The following is a 16,377-nucleotide window of genomic DNA, read 5'->3' as shown; positions in this document are numbered from 1 at the left end:
AAAAAAGTTTATAAAATATTAAATGTCCAGTGATTGTAATGCAGCTCAGTTTGTGAATTGCTAAATCCAAGAATAATACAAATTTATTCTCTTTTTTCATTGTTGTTTTCTTTTCACTGACAGTCACCCTCTTTTGCCCAGGCTGGAGTGCAGTTGCAAAATCTCGGCTCAGTGCAACCCCCTGTCTCCCAGGATAAAGTAACTGTCTTGCCTCAGCCTTCTGCATAGCTGGGATTTCAGGTGTGCACTGCCATTCCTGGCTGACTCTTGTATTCCTAGGAGAGATGGAGTTTTGCCATATTGGCCAGGCTGGTCTGGTCTCAAACTCCTGAATTCAGATGATCCACCTGCCTTGGCCTCCCAAATTTCAGGGATTACAGGCATGAGCCAATATGCCTGTCCTACAAATGTATTCTTACACTTAATAATAACAAGAAGTCATAAGACGTGGCAGTTTGCAATAAACCATTTTAAACTAGTATCATTTACTAAATATTTGCATGAGTCATGTAAACTTGGTCACCTATTTCTGGGATTTTTAAGAATGTGTAATTCACAATAGTGCTTACTTATCTCTAAGCCAATTATTATAGCACCCTTTTAAGTGATATTTGAAATTAACTGGGTAATCACATCCAGAGGTAGTAATATATCACACACACATAATATATATGCAAAAAATATAGATAGTGGAAAACAGATTTTATAGCTCTCCTAAAATTTAGTCATAATTAAGCAATAGATTAATATAAATCTCACTTGTTTATATCCATTTTATATTTAATCTAAATTGTGTTTCCGGAAAATGAGACAAGTTTACCTATTCAACAGGAGGTCTATTACCTTTTCTGTGTATGGGTAAAGAAGAATTTTTTCAGATTATTTTGCCATAGTATTTTATCTAGTGAGTCAGAGGACTACATTTGTCTTATAGATTCATCCAGTGACAGTCTGGATGTCTCCAAAACCTGGGTAGTTAAAATGCTCAATCTCTTCTAATTAGCCATTTTTCTTTTCCTCATAATATTTATGAGGGTGCTGTCTTTATTCAGATAATTATCTGGAGGGTGGGGAAGATCCCTGAGTCCCTCAAGAGCCTCTGATTTAGATAGACTAAATTTCTCATGACTATAGTGGCTTGAGAGACTAAAATAGAAAAAGGCTTGTGCAGAGGTTTGAAGTAGGATATGTCAAAGAATTCAACAGAGCTAAATAGTAGACAGAAGATAGTAAGAGGACAAGCAAAGAACACGAGTAACAGGAAGGGAGAAGTCAAAATGCACCAGTGTGGGGAGATGTTAAGTTTCTCAAAGATCATTGAAGTTCCAAAGTATCCTTACAAAAGCATCCCAACAATAAAAATGTCTGCTTAGCAAAGTCTAAATTCACGAGGTTTCAAGAAGATGGGTTTTAGTTGACTAAGAGAGTTACACGGTAGAAGCAAGTATCCAAATAAAGAACAAAGAGGTGTCAAACAGTTTTAATTGAGAAAAAGATAGAGTTAAAGACATATAAAGATAGAGATAGAGACAGAAATAGAGATACAGAGAGACACACAGAGAGATAGAGACAGACATAGATACAGATGTAGACCTTGACATAGACATAGACATAGACATAGATGTACATGTACACGTACACGTACATGTACACGTACACATACACATACACCTTGACATAGTGATATACAGAGAGAAACTTCCATAAAGACGAGGCAAATGGGAAAAATCCCGTTAAGGAAAATTGTTCTCAAACATAGGATAGGAATATGCTAGAAAGAAGGGAATCAAATACATGGATACTTGGATTGCTGGATCATGTGATGGGTGGTTCTGCTTGTAGATTTCTTAGGGCTCTCCGTACTCAAATTCACATAAAGCTCTGTGTAAGGCCTGCACTAATTTACATTCTCAAGAAAATGGCGCATGTATGTCCTTTTCTCTACATCCTCACCAGAAACGCGTTTCTTTAGACTTTTTGATAACAGCCATTCTGACTGAAGAGAGATGACATTTCATCACAGATTTGGTTTGCATTTTCTTTATGGATTAGGGATGATGAGCACTTTGTAGTATGTCTGCCGGGCAATTGTATATCTTACTTAAACAAATGAGTATCCCCATCATTAGCCTATTCATTTTCATGCTGTTTATTTGAGTCCCTTATGTAATGTAAATATTCATCCATTATAAGATGTATGGCAATCCAATAATTTCCAATTTCTCCTGTCCTCTAGTACATCTCCCTCCTCTGTTTAGTTTTCTGTGGTGTTCTGAAGCACCTTAGTTTGATATAACCCCATTCTCTATTGTTAATGTTCTTTATTGTGCTTTTGCAGTCACTTTGAGATCATCATTACCAACACCGTTGTCATGAAGCTTCTTCTTTCTGATTTCTTCTAGTATTTTTATTGTTGGATGTCTGACATTGAGACTGGTGAGAAATTATCGACTATTTTATTGTTTATATGTTTATATATTGTTTTATTTGTATTTCTTATTATACTTTAAGTTCTAAGGTACATGTGTACAACGTGCAGGTTTGTTACATAGATATTTTACATATATACACACACAGATATAAACATACATATGTACTGTGTTGGTTTGTTACACCCATTAACTCATCATTTACATTAAGTATTTCTCCTAATGCTATCCCTCCTCCAGTGCCCCACCTCATGACAGGCCCCAGTGTGTGATGTTCCCTGCCCTGTGTTCTCGCCATTCAGTTCCCACCTATGAGTGAGAACATGCGGTGTTTGGTTTTCTGACCTTGTCATAGTTCGCTGAGAATAATGGTTTCCAGCTTCATCCAGGTCACTACAAAGGACATGAACTCATTTTTTTTATGGCTACATAGTATTCTGTGGTGTATATGTACCACATTTTCTTAATCCAGTCTATCACTGATGGACATTTGGGTTGGTTCCAAGTCTTTGCTATTGTGAATAGTGCCAAAATAAACATATATGTGCGTGACCCTTTATAATAGTATGATTTATAATACTTTGGGTATATACCCAGGAATGGGATCACTGGGTCAAATGATATTTCTAGTTCTATATCCTTGAGGAATCACCAGACTGTCTTCCACAATAGTTGAACTAGTTTATACTCCCACCAACAGTGTAAAAGTGTTCCTATTTCTCCACATACTCTCCAGTACCTGTTGTTTCCTGACTTTTTAATGATCACCATCCTAACTAGCATAAGATGATATCTCATTGTGGTTTTGATTGCATCATCACTTTTTCTGATGACCAGTGATGATAAGCATTTTTTCATATGACTGTTGGCTGCACAAATGTCTTCTTTTGAAAAGTGTCTGTTCATATCCTTTGCCCACTTTTTCATGGGGTTGTTTGATTGTTTCTTATAAATTTAAGATCTTTGTAGATTCCAGATATTAGCCCTTTGTCAGATAGGTAGATTGCAAAATTTTTCTTCCATTCTGTAGGTTGTCTGTTCGCTCTGATGGTAGTTTCTTTTGCTGTGCAGAAGCTCTTTAGTTTGATTAGATCCCATTTGTCAATTCTGGCTTTTGTTGCCATTGTTTTGGTGTTTTAGTCACGAAATCCTTGCCCATGCCTATGTCCTGAATGGTATTGCCTAGGTTTTCTTCTAGGATTTTTGTGGTTTTAGGCTTAATATTTAAGTCTTTAATCCATCTGGAATTAATTTTTGTATAAGGTGTAAGGAAGGAATCCAGCTTCAGCTTTCTACATATGGCTAAGCAGTTTTCCCAGAATCGTTTATTAAATAGGGAATCCTTTCCCCATTTGTTGTTTTTGTCAGGCTTGTCAAAGATCAGATAGTTGTAGATGTGTGATGTTATTTCTGAGGCCTCTGTTCTAGTCAATTGGTCTATATCTCTGTTTTGGTACCAATACCATGCTGTTTTGGTTACTGTAGTCTTGTAGTCTATAGTTTGAAGTCAGGTAGCGTGATGTCTCCAGTTTTGTTCTTTTTGTTTAGGATTGTCTGGGCAATGTGGGCTCTTTTTTGGTTCCATATGAATTTTAAAGTAGTTTTTTCCAGTTCTGTGAAGAAAGTCATTGGTAGCTTGATGAGAATGGCATCAAATCTATAAATTACTTTGGGCAGTATGGCCATTTTCACAACATTGATTCTTCCTATCCATAAGCATGGAATATTTTTCCATTTGTTTGTGTCCTCTTTTATTTCATTGAGCAATGGTATTTATTTATTTTTGAGACAGAGTTTTGCTCTTGTCGCCCTAGCTGGACTTCAGTGGCACAATCCTGGTGCACTGCAACCTCTGCCTCCCAGGCTGAAGAAATTCTTTTGCCTCAGCCTCCTCAGTAGCTGGGATTACAGTCTCCCACCGTCACACCTGGATACTTTTTGTTGTTTTTAGTAGAAACAGAGTTTTGCCATGATTGGCAGCCTGGTCTCAAACTCTTGATTTGGATGATCCATCTGCCTCGGCCTACCAAAGGTCTGGAATCACACACATGAGACACAGCACCTGGCCAAAATAATCTAATTTTAAAATTATTTACATAGATATTCAGATTCTTCTTCACCTAGTTTATAGGAAAAACTCAATTTTTCATTGTGCATTCTTGCTACTTGGGAAAAGATCATGAGAAGCAANGGACAGTATGGCCATTTTCACAACATTGATTCTTCCTATCCATAAGCATGGAATATTTTCCATTTGTTTGTGTCCTCTTTTATTTCATTGAGCAATGGTATTTATTTATTTTGAGACAGAGTTTTGCTCTTGTCGCCCTAGCTGGACTTCAGTGGCACAATCCTGGTGCACTGCAACCTCTGCCTCCCAGGCTGAAGAAATTCTTTTGCCTCAGCCTCCTCAGTAGCTGGGATTACAGTCTCCCACCGTCACACCTGGATACTTTTGTTGTTTTAGTAGAAACAGAGTTTTGCCATGATTGGCAGCCTGGTCTCAAACTCTTGATTTGGATGATCCATCTGCCTCGGCCTACCAAAGGTCTGGAATCACACACATGAGACACAGCACCTGGCCAAAATAATCTAATTTTAAAATTATTTACATAGATATTCAGATTCTTCTTCACCTAGTTTATAGGAAAACTCAATTTTTCATTGTGCATTCTTGCTACTTGGGAAAAGATCATGAGAAGCAAAAGCAGTCACTCAGTTCTGTGCCCCTTTTGTTTTTCTTTAGCAAGAATCTGTACCGTCTGCGTGGCCTGCCTAAGAAAAAGAGATGTTTCATGTGTTCACTGTGGGTCAATGGCTTGCAACAGTCAGGATGCCAGTTAGGGCATAGGACTTCCAAGCACCTAGTTCCAAAGTGCACACTGCTGATGCCACCTGGCCCACGCTCTGATGGCTTCTTACAGGATGCCTTCCCCGGGAGGGTGGAACAGCAGGCTACCAGGATGGGAGGGAGCCCCAGAAGATGCCCACTGCCCTCGCACTGATCAGCCTTGAGAGAGGCTGGCTTTTCCAGCACTTTTGGTATCCTTCAGGTATAGTACAGATATGGCATCTTACTCCACAGTCAGCCAGATGCATACCCTACGAGGGCCCTGCGTCTCAGAAGCTGTTTGTCCTACTCTAAATCACCTTTATTTTCTGTTTCTCTGCTCAAGTTTGTCTCTTGGCAAAAATCCAAAGACAGCAAGATTTTTGGATGTTGTTTCTAAAACAGGATGGGTTTTCAATGTGTCGGTGTTGAATTATGGGAAGACACTATAGGGAAGGAAATCGCTACCGTTATCAAGAAACTCATTTTTGTAAACTCATTGTCTGTTTCTTGAGGACTCTTCCTTTTACTGTCGGCCATGTCTGACGGATGGGCAATTTGACAGAAAACAACCTATGACACCATTGTTTTCATGTGCACTTTTATTAAAGTGGTTTTTCTTTGTGAATGTAGCCATAATTTAAATAGACAAGCAATCTACTTAACCATTGTGATTAAAAACTTGTCCTTTTAGTCAGCACTTCAAATTTCTGATTTGCTTGGCAGGAATTCTCAAATTTTGATGTAAAGCAAGTTATTTTAGTGTATGTAGAATCTTGGGCCATAAATAATCAGTTTAAATTTGCCTCTGTAAAGCCTTGAATTCTCTCCCTCCTTGTATGACAGTGTTTGAAACATATTTCCTGTATCTCTGGTATGGTAAATAATTTAAACCAAGTAAGAGAGTGTAATCAAGATAAACAGCAATAGCCTAAAACAAAAACAAAATAAACACACTTAAGTTATTTACCTGAGATACTGATGCACTCAGGTAATCCTGGCATTTGGGGAGGTGAAGGTGGGAGGATGGTTTGAGGCCAGGAGTTGGAGACCAACCTGTGTAACATAATGAGCTCATTTAATCCCTTGCCATTTTGGCACCAAGACTGTTTTAGTGGAAGATGATTTTTTCCCCAGGCTGGGGGTATGTAGGGGGACAAGGCTGAGAGTTGGACACAATGAGGAGGGTGGTGAGCATCAGGACCACAGTGGGCATGGGGTATGGCAGGGCTTTGGGTCACAGCAGTGTGATGGGGGCAGGGATTAGGCAGCAGTTCTGCGAGTAGGACAGGGTGTGGCAGCGGGAGAATAGGTAGTATGGTTTTCAGATGAAACTGTTCCACCTTAGGTCATCCTCAGACATTATATTTTCTTAAGGGGGTCGCCACTTAGGTTTTTCGCATGTGCAGTTCACAGTAGGGTTCCTGTGAGAATGCAATGCCTCCACTGATTCCACAGGTGGCGGGGATCAGGCAGTGTGAGTGGTTCATCACCTGTTCTGTATCCGGGTTGCTAACTGGCCACAGATAGGTACCAGTGGGAGGCCAGTGTTTGGGGATCCCTGATCTCTTGTATATTTCAAATCACTAAACATTTGTAAAATATTTAAAATATTCTCCCCCCAAGAAAGCATGTACTTTAGGTGAATTTAATCATTTATCAAAATATCAGGCTTGGCGTGTTGTTTCACCCTTGAAATTCCTTAATTTCATAGCCCCATACCAGCAGATCATTTGAGCCCAGGAGTTCGAGACCAGCTTTGGCAACATGAGGAAATCTGTTTCTATTATAGCACACACACATACATACACACACACACACACACACACACACACAATTAATGTAGTGAGTGCCTGTACTCCCAGCTACTTGGGAAGAGAGATGTGGCACAATCACTTGTGGCCGGGTGGAGGATGCTTCAGTGAGCAGTGCACTTCGGTTAAAGAAAACTGAAGTCTCTAAGCAAAAAACAAAAAAGAAAATAAACAAAATCACATTGTATCTCGTAAATGTATAGTTTTCAAATTAAAATTTAAATGGGGGGCATCCTGTAAACAAATCCACATTGTATCTCGTAAATGTATAGTTTTCCCAAATTAAGTAATTTAAATGGGGGGCATCCTGTGTAAATTGCAACTTTAGAAAATTACAAAAAGTGCTTTTTATCTAATTTTCACAGACAAGGTTTTTGTGAGGTAAACCATAGTAAAATGGCAGCCATTTGGTTATGAAGTCAAAGTGCTTCCTTTTGCTTCTGTATGTTACACCATTGTTAATATTTCAAGTAAGAATACCTAAAGGATGTCAGGCATCTTAAGCTATGCATCTTGAGATTTTCAACACAGTATGTACCAAAATTTTATCTTTGGGTCCCTTATCATTATCTAAATGTAGATAATATTTTACCATTACAGGAAAATGATAGAAGCCAGAATCCCAGCCCCAGCCAAGCTGTTCATGCTGTTTGCCTAAGTAGAGAAGCAAATGAAAAGATGCCCCTTAAAGGCCAGTATTGGGAAACATGGTCCTTGTCAGAAGGTCACTCTTTAATACTTTAATAAACATCTCAATATATGGCAAGCAAGGTTGAAAAAGGTCTGTGGGTAAGGGGCCCACCTACTACTGTGAAAGAGAAGCAGCAAAAAAGAAATTATTTTTTTGCAGAAAGTGAAACAAATAAAATTAAAAAAGGCAAGACTGATAGGTTGACTTAGTATTTAAGAATCATAGTATGATGGTAAAATTGCATTTTTGTTTGCTAATAATTCAGATGATAGTACCTTATTGGTGAAGGCTCTTTATATTTAGTGGTAAAATGTTTTTCATGGTATTTAGTCTTTTTTTTAAGAAAGAATTGGACCAAGAATTTGCCAGAGGCCTTCACATTTAATTACTTTGAGAACCCTGCCCAGATGCCCTAAAAAATGCCCTGGCAAAGGACCCAATGAAAGGTAAGAGTCCCCTAGTGGAAAAAATATGGCTAAACTCTATTTTTCCCAATTAAACAGTAAATGACCTAGGGTCCTTTTTTAAATGACTAATTTTGAAGAATAGGCAAAGAATCCATATGAAAACCAAAGTGCCTTTTTAACATCCCTCTTCTTTTTGCCATTATTAAATTGAAAGTTGGTAGTTGAAAGATATAGAATAAACCATTTATTAAACCTAGTAAATGTAAAATCCCAATCTCTCATGTTTGTTATTTCAATATGAAAAGTTCCAATAGGTTTTCCAAAGCTTAACAAAGAATTTTTAAAAACTTTAGAAGAAAAATCTCAGGAAAAATGGTGAAGAAAAGAAAGTCATATTCTATTAATCCTATTTGAATTGAATTATTTCTATTTTAATGGAAATAATTCTGTTACATAATGTACCATAGAAACACTGTAGATTCTCGACACCTAGATTGACTTACAAGAAATAAATCTTCTGTAGAAAACACTTAGACAGACTCATGAGATGGAAACATTCTTTCCCACTCTCTGAAAATACATTCTAGAGAAAGTGTATTTAAATATGACCTTTTCATTTAAGAAAGTGTTAAGAAGTTGAAAACAGAAATATCAGGACATCGAAGTTGGATAACAGAACGCATTCTTTCCCCATCTTTGTTCTTTTCTCCTAAGAATATATAGTTATCAGAGTGGTTTATGTAACACACATACATAATTACTGGTTTTCCCAGTGTGTTGGAGAACTTGTTTTGATCCAGTCAATGGTCTCTTGTCCTATTGAGTCTTAAATTCAAAGGAATTGTGTTTATTACAGCTTTAAACTTTTGGGTAATTCTATTAACTACTGAATTCCTTTACGCTGAAGTCAAGATCATTCCATTCTGGACCCTTTGGAGTTTTTTATGTTTTATAACATTAAATGTCTAAGTAATAATAATTTATCCTTCAAAAACAACTTAGATTTTATAGTTTCTTCCTCATTGTACATAGTAGGTATTTTTGTACTCCCTGTACCCTGTATATCACATCTCTTGGTGGTTAAATTTTCTTCAGTGCATAAATTTTCCTAGTTGTTTTTAATTCTGTTACATCTAGCACTTTCTGGTACACAGTAGACAGTACATTTTTATTCATTCTTATATGTTTATATCTGAAGGTGTGGTGGAACATGAGAGTTTCTTTTGGTTCATGGCATGGTGTCAGGACTTGAAGTAATTTTGACTTATGTAATCTATGATAAATTTTTTCCACTGGTTTTCAAGTAAAAAACAGGTAATTTGTGTTGATGTCATTTCTAAATTACTTCATCTCACATATTACATAAAAATAAATATGTTATACACAAGTAACTATTAACAATGGAAATAAAGGAGGTACTTAGAGTTCTCAGGGGGGATGAATAGTTTAAGAAATTCTGATTAACCTCAAAATACTAGGAAGCAAGCACACATGTGCAAATCTGGGTAAAATATTTTAGGACTAGAAATAAAAAAAGTCTCAAGATAGGAAAAATCAGCTTGGAAGAGATTTAAGATCTTCCACCAAGTAATAAATGTCATGTAATTTTTAAATAGAGTTCTTAGCAGAACTGTTTTCAAACAACATTACTTTTGCCTATACAAAAGATTAAACTGAAGAAAGTTATTGTGAATTTAATTAGGACATTTAAGCATTTCTGAGAAATAATATGCAGTACTTGACTGAGAGTTGTTTTTAGGGGACACGTCTAAGGCCAATAAGAAATAAGTAAGGTAGATAACATGGAGGAGACCAACCACGGATCTCATTTAATGAAACAAAGAGTGAAACAGAATTTTAAATCATACAGAGATATTGTATGTAATTATGACCAAAATAAACAAACAATACAATATCAATAATATGACTAATCACTTTGAATAGATAACCATTTTTTTTCTTTTGAGATACAGTCTCCCTCTGTCATCCAGGCTGGAATGCAGTGGCATGATCTTGGCTAACTGAAAGCTCCGCCTCCCAGGTTCATGCCATTCTCTTGCCTGAGCTTCCCCTAGTAGCTGAGACTACAGGAACCTGCCATCACACCCAGTTTTTTTTTTTTTTTCCTCTTTGCATTTTAGTAGAAATGGGGTTTCACCGTGTTAGTCAGGATGGTCTTGAGCTCCTGACCTCATGGTCCACCCACATCGGCCTTAGGATTACAGGCATAAGCCACCATGCCTAGTCAATAACCTTACTTTACTAATGACGTATTCTTTCATATACACTTAGCTTTTAAATAAGGGATGTGGATGCAAAGATGAAATTATGTATTGTAAAGAACCGATGTGCTACATTGTCTTATAGAATTTGTGATAGGTTAATTTTTCTTGGGATGTTATTTTTTAATACTGAAGCCTTTCAAGAAATTTGAATAACAGAATTTGTGTGTCTAACTTCATGGAAGGCATGTACTCAGTAAATGTCTCAAGTTTCACCTTGCGAATGACATGGTAAATTCAGGAAAACAAAAACAAAAAACAACAACAACAACAAAAAAACAAGTTTGTTTCAAAGAAAATATCTAGAACTGAAATATAGTTTTAAAAAAGTTTGTAAAATGTGTTTAGGTGAAATGTGATCATTTTATTCATAGCATACTTAATACTTTTAGTTTTTGTATGGAAAAGCAATAAAAGCAGAAGCAGCCAACAAACCATCTTTTCAAAGTGGCGGTACGCAGAGAACACCATCTCCTTCAAGACACAGAAGCTCTTTAGGAAGTCTGAGATCAAAAGAGGAAGTAATGGAGGAACAAGAGAGTGGCATCACTCAAGTGGAGGACATTGGGGTAATATTTTAACATATAAAGATGAAATCATAGGAATGAAAGACAGTGTTTGAAGATGTAGAAGTTTCTCAATTATATCTACTTTCTATAAAAAGTAAATTAAATTCTTGTTAATGAGCAAAATGATGTGTAAGTACTAAAGAATTATTATAAGAATGATTGAACTTATATCTAAAAATTTGTTTCAAAATCTGAAATACTTTGCGTTGAAGTAATACAAATTTCAAACTGAATTGAGTTTATGATTGCTGATTGTTTGTACTCAACAGGATTGCTGCAGAACTCATTCCCATTCCTAATACTTTAGAGTTTCTTACTTTGGGGCCCCAAAGTTCATAGAAGTTGCATTGTCAAAATACAATGAAATCACGAAAACCTTCCAACAGGACATTAGCAACTCAGTATTTTAGGACTGATTTCACAGTATTTGTTTTCTGTGAATACACATACACACAAGTATACAAATCTATTCCTTTTTCATTTTGATATGGAGAATATGCACATTGGCCTGCCACACAGAATCTTTCATTTAAGGAATGTAGAACTTTAATTTCTCCAAAGAGTGTGTAACTCAGGAAAAGTCTAAAAATCACTGCTTCACAAATGAGTATGTAACTTTCTTTGCTGGAGGATGAGTCACTGCAAATGGTATTTATGACAGATTTACTCAATAGGAATGAGGGGTCAATTTTACTTAAAAAAAACAAAAGCAAACCGTGCATTAAAATATACTTATAAATTGTATTATATATTAGCCAACCTTCAAAACCTAACATTTTATTTGGAGTTTGAAAAACTACACGTATAATTCACTGGAGATGTTTTCTCGGTTGAAATTTCAGTGTATGTTGCATTCTAAAAGAAAGATTTTGTGTCTTTTTTAGTCTCAGTTGATCTTGAGGGTGAAGTTTAATAATACTCTCCCACATGAGAATGTCCCTGTTGATACCTGTGACACCACCAGGGAAATGGAATGTATACACATTTTTTGTAGATATATAAATGTTTTTTCATTATTTAAAATGGAATTCTTAAAGATTAAAATTGAGCACAGCTTAAGCTGAAAATTACTATTTCATAAAAGAACTGTAAGGACCTTTTAGTTGACAAACATCACTGTTTCTTAAATGGCTAAATTTTAGATGTTTAGGGTCACACATCTGGGATGATGCTTCTGTGTGTGTATGTGTGTGTGTTGTGGGATCTTACACACCTGAGACGATGTGTTGTGTGTGTGTTGTGGAGGGGTGGTTTTGTGTGTTGTGGGGTCTCCCACACCTGGGATGATGTTGCTGTGTGTTTTGTGGGGTCACACACCTGAAATGATGTGTGTGTTGTGGAGGGGTGATGTTTTGTGTGTGTGTTGTGGGGTTGCACACATATGGGATGATGTTGCTGTATTTGTGTGTTGTGGGGTCACACACCTGGGATGCTGTTTCTGTGTATGTGTTTGTATGTTGTGGGGTCACACACCAGAGATGATCTTTCTGTGTGTGTGTGTATTGTGGGGTCTCACACACCTGGGATGATGTTGCTGTGTGTATCTGTCTGCTGTGGGGTCAAACACCTGTGGTGAAGTTTCTGTGTGTGTTGTGGGATCACACACCTGAGATGATGTTTGTGTGTTGTGTGTGTTGTGGGGTCTCACACACCTGGGGTGATGTTGCTGTGTGTGTTGAGGGGTCACACAACTGGGATGATATTGCTGTGTGTCTGTGTGTTGTGGGGTCACACACCTGAGATGATGTTACTGTATGTGTGTCTTGAGAGTGTGTGTTGCAGGGTCTGCACACATGCGTAATGCTATCTGGAGGTTCTGTTTTGTTCTCTGGGTCCTGTCCTTGTCCCAATTCTGATCACAGACTGAGAGGGACTGCGCTGCCGCACCCCCATCCCCATGCCAACTCTAACAGCAGAAGTCCCAGATGTGGTCGCCTGCCCCCAACTCTTTCTGGGGCCCGTTCTGGATTCCAAACCTTCCTCTTCAAATACTTTGCTGTACAGGTCTGTATGTCTTGATCCAATTGCTGTGATTTATATTTTCCATAATTCTCTCTGGTCAGGAATTTTCAGATTTATGGCCCACGTGCACTCTGCTATCCTGTGTTCTGGAGAAGGCAGTCAGCAACTGGCCTGCCTGCTGTCATCTGGGAGTGCACTCTCCTGCACTGCTCTTCCCTGACCAGGACCTAGAGTGCACCCCTCACATGGGAGCCACTCCCGCCTGCCTCCGCCTTTTCAGGGGGTGGCAATGTCTCCTTCTTAGCCCTGCCCTCCTCCCTCACCCCCTACCCAAGGCAGAGTTTCTCTGCCTCCAATGGATTGAGAGCTGGCATGGATAGATGGGGTCTGGGGCTGGGGGTTAGGCCTGCAGATCTCACGGAGACCCCAGGGAAGTGGAAAGCAGAGGGGCCCTATAGTCTCCAGAAGGGATGAAGCCTGCATTTTGAGGGAAAACCAGTGGGAATCGTCTGATGTGCATCCGGGCACCATCCTGGCTGTAGCAGCAGATGGTATGTGCTGGCCAGTCCTGTTCTCAGCTGACCAGGATGCTCTGCCCTTGGGCAGCCCCTACCTTGCTTTACCCCATGTCTCCCAGGGTCCCCGTGTAGAAGCAAATGCACTATGGAGGGGGCTCTGAGGCTTTATTCACAGGCGGCTCTGGGGGATGGAGGCAGCAAGGACAGAGATGGGGGCGGTGCTCTAGAATGGCCTCTCCACCCCAGGATTATCAGGGAACTCCTGATGGATTGTGGGGGCTGGAGGATGTGGAGTCCCACGAGTGCTGGAGGGTCTCTGCCTCGAGGGGCTTTTCTGGCCTCTCTGCTTCTAGTGCCCACCCATTTTGCCCTTGGCCTGGAACCCAATTTTCTTGCTGCTGCAAATGGAAAACAAGTGGTCCTTGAGGGTCAAGGCCTCTGGCCGTGCTCCTCCTACTCCCCAACCCTCAGAGGATGGTCAGCCCGATGCCAGGCTGCTCTCAGGGCGCACAACCAGCTTCAATCCAGGCAGTGCACACTCACCTGTCCTTGACTGGCTTGGGTTGTTAGTGTGGCTAGGGGGCGGGCATGTGTGCCTGGGACAACCTCCCTCTGTCCTCCTTTCCTTGCCTGACATACAACTGCAGACAGATTCCTGAGCTGGGGAAGACTGTCTTGGCAGATAGTGATAATCCTCCCAGACGCTTGCCTCAAAAGAGCTCATGTCCCTCCAGGCGGTGGCCTCCGAGTGATGGTGGTCCCAGGAGCCTGCCCCATTTGTTTGAGGCCTTGACATGGCTGTGAGCCAGGAGGAGCTCGGTGCAGGTGAGGGATGGAGGCAGCCGGAGGACAGGAGTGCTTTGGACTGCGAGGCTGGCCTGTTTCAGATGCGCTGCTCAGCTGGATGCAAGGCTGGCAAAAGCTGTGCCCTCCCACACATTCCTGAGCACCCTCAGCACATGCACACATGCACACACACAGGCACATGCACACCACGCCCACTGCCTGCCCACAGAGGGGCCTACAAGGACCCCTGACAGCACAACAGGGAGGCTGTGAGGTTACGTGCACCATGGAGGAGCCTGCCCCTGGGCACCACAGGGAAACCGGGGACACAGGAGGGAGAAGCATCCCAGAAAACACCCAAACTCCAAGTAGCCCCCAAACACTGCGATCCTTGGGGAAATGGAATGGGCTGTGCAGCTGGGCTGGGTGACAGGATTACCAGCGTGACATCGTTGGGAGTGCCCTGACTGCAGCCCCGTGCAGGTGGTCGAGTAGCTGTGCCAAGGGATTCCACAGCCTCCAGGGACATGATTTTATGGAAGAGGCATCACCATCCTGAGGAGTCTGATTTTGCCCAGCATCACAGAGGAGCTCATGATGAAGCCCTAGCTGCTTAATTTCCTGTCCTAGGTACCATGGAGGGTGGGACATTCTACGGATAACCCATGGCCCAGATTGGCCTCACCAAAGGCCACCCTCGAAGCCCCATCTAGAGGTCCCTTGGCTGCCTTCTCCCTGCAGCCAGGGCCAGAGGGTGTGATGGGCAAGTCCCACTGGGCTCCCTCCTCCTGACTCTGCCATTCTTCAGGGTTCCCATGCATGCAGGAGATGGAGGAGGTTCCAGGTCCCTGGCCTCAGGCCTGCACACGCTGGCCTGAGCAGCCTGTCCAAACTAGTCTCGTTTCTGTCCTCCTGTCCTCTTCAGGCCTCCACCAGCCCTTGTTAGGGATTGGTTAGAGCAGCTGGTCCCAAGGGCCCTTCTGCCCAGCATGGTGAAAGGACTGCAGGGCTACTTACTACTTCTGGGCCTGGTCGATGTGGCTCCTGAGTGTAGTGATCTGGGAACACTACAACTGGCTGACTGTGATGAAACCGAGCGCCAGGCATGTGTGCGTTGGGTGAAAGCCCATCTCCACCACAGGGTGGGCTAGGCTGCTGGGGCCCTACGAGGGCTTCTCGGCTCCCTTACTGCCTTCTGGTTCCTTGTGCAAGGGGACACCATTCTTTGGTCCTCTGGTTTGTGCCTAGATTTACTCTCACTGGCTTGTACTCGACTGGACTGCCACACAGAGCAGCCCAGACTTGGCCATTTACCTTCAGTCTGCAGCAGGATGTGGGGCTAGGGGCACAGAGCATGGATGGGGTGAGGGTGCAGGTGAGACTTGTGGACACCTCCTTCCCAACTCTGGCTCCCTTCAACCTTGTCTCTGGGGCAGAGGAAGTGGTGAGGTTTCACTGAATAAGCCCCAAAGGCAGGACCAGGCCCCTGGAGTCCTTCAGCCACTGAGGAACAGGGGCCTTGGCAGCCTGGAAAGCAGTCACGAGGTCCTGCAGGGCCACCCCCTGGGGCTGAGCCCTGCAAAACTTAACCCTCCCCTCAGTTTGTCTTCACTGAGGTAGTCAATCTTCAGCGGCTTGCATCTGCAAGAATCTTCTTCATTTTGAGGGTCTTGCCTCTCTTCTGGTTAGCATGTAGTGTATAGGCCCAAAGAGAGGGGCCCGGTCTCTGGAGGGCACTGGGAGCAGCCCACACTGAAGGCTGCCACCATTCTCCCAACAGCAGTACGCACTTTGGCCAGAGAGCTGCTGTAGATGGCTCCAATGGAAGACAGAGCCTTGTTCTTCAGATCGTCCTCTGCCCTCCTCATGGTGTCCTCCTCCTCCCTTCTGGCCTTTTCCTCCAGTGAAGAGCCTGTCCCTAAGGTGCTCAGGGATGGAGGGAGTGCTGTGCTTTCTGGGCAGACTTCAGGGACCCACCCTGGGTTTATAACTGTCTGGAACGAAGCTCCAGATCTTGACCAGGATTGGTTCTCTTGTGCGGGTTTCTGCAGGGTGTGGGGACTTTAGTCAGTGGCTCTGATCATTGGCC

At 41.4% G+C, this 16,377-nt stretch overlaps 1 pseudogene; it reads right to left on the bottom strand.

Annotated features, from left to right (window-relative positions):
* LOC108536934 (lymphocyte-specific protein 1-like) overlaps positions 1–16,156 on the bottom strand; it is a 29,439-nt pseudogene extending 13,283 nt beyond the window's left edge.
* Between the last annotated feature and the right edge of the window lie 221 nt (positions 16,157–16,377).

The sequence above is a fragment of the Rhinopithecus bieti genome, unplaced genomic scaffold, assembly GCF_001698545.2.
Source record: "Rhinopithecus bieti isolate Rb0 unplaced genomic scaffold, ASM169854v2 scaffold_14825, whole genome shotgun sequence".
Taxonomy (NCBI): Eukaryota; Metazoa; Chordata; class Mammalia; order Primates; family Cercopithecidae; genus Rhinopithecus; species Rhinopithecus bieti.
This window is presented reverse-complemented; position numbering and strand designations above follow the sequence as displayed.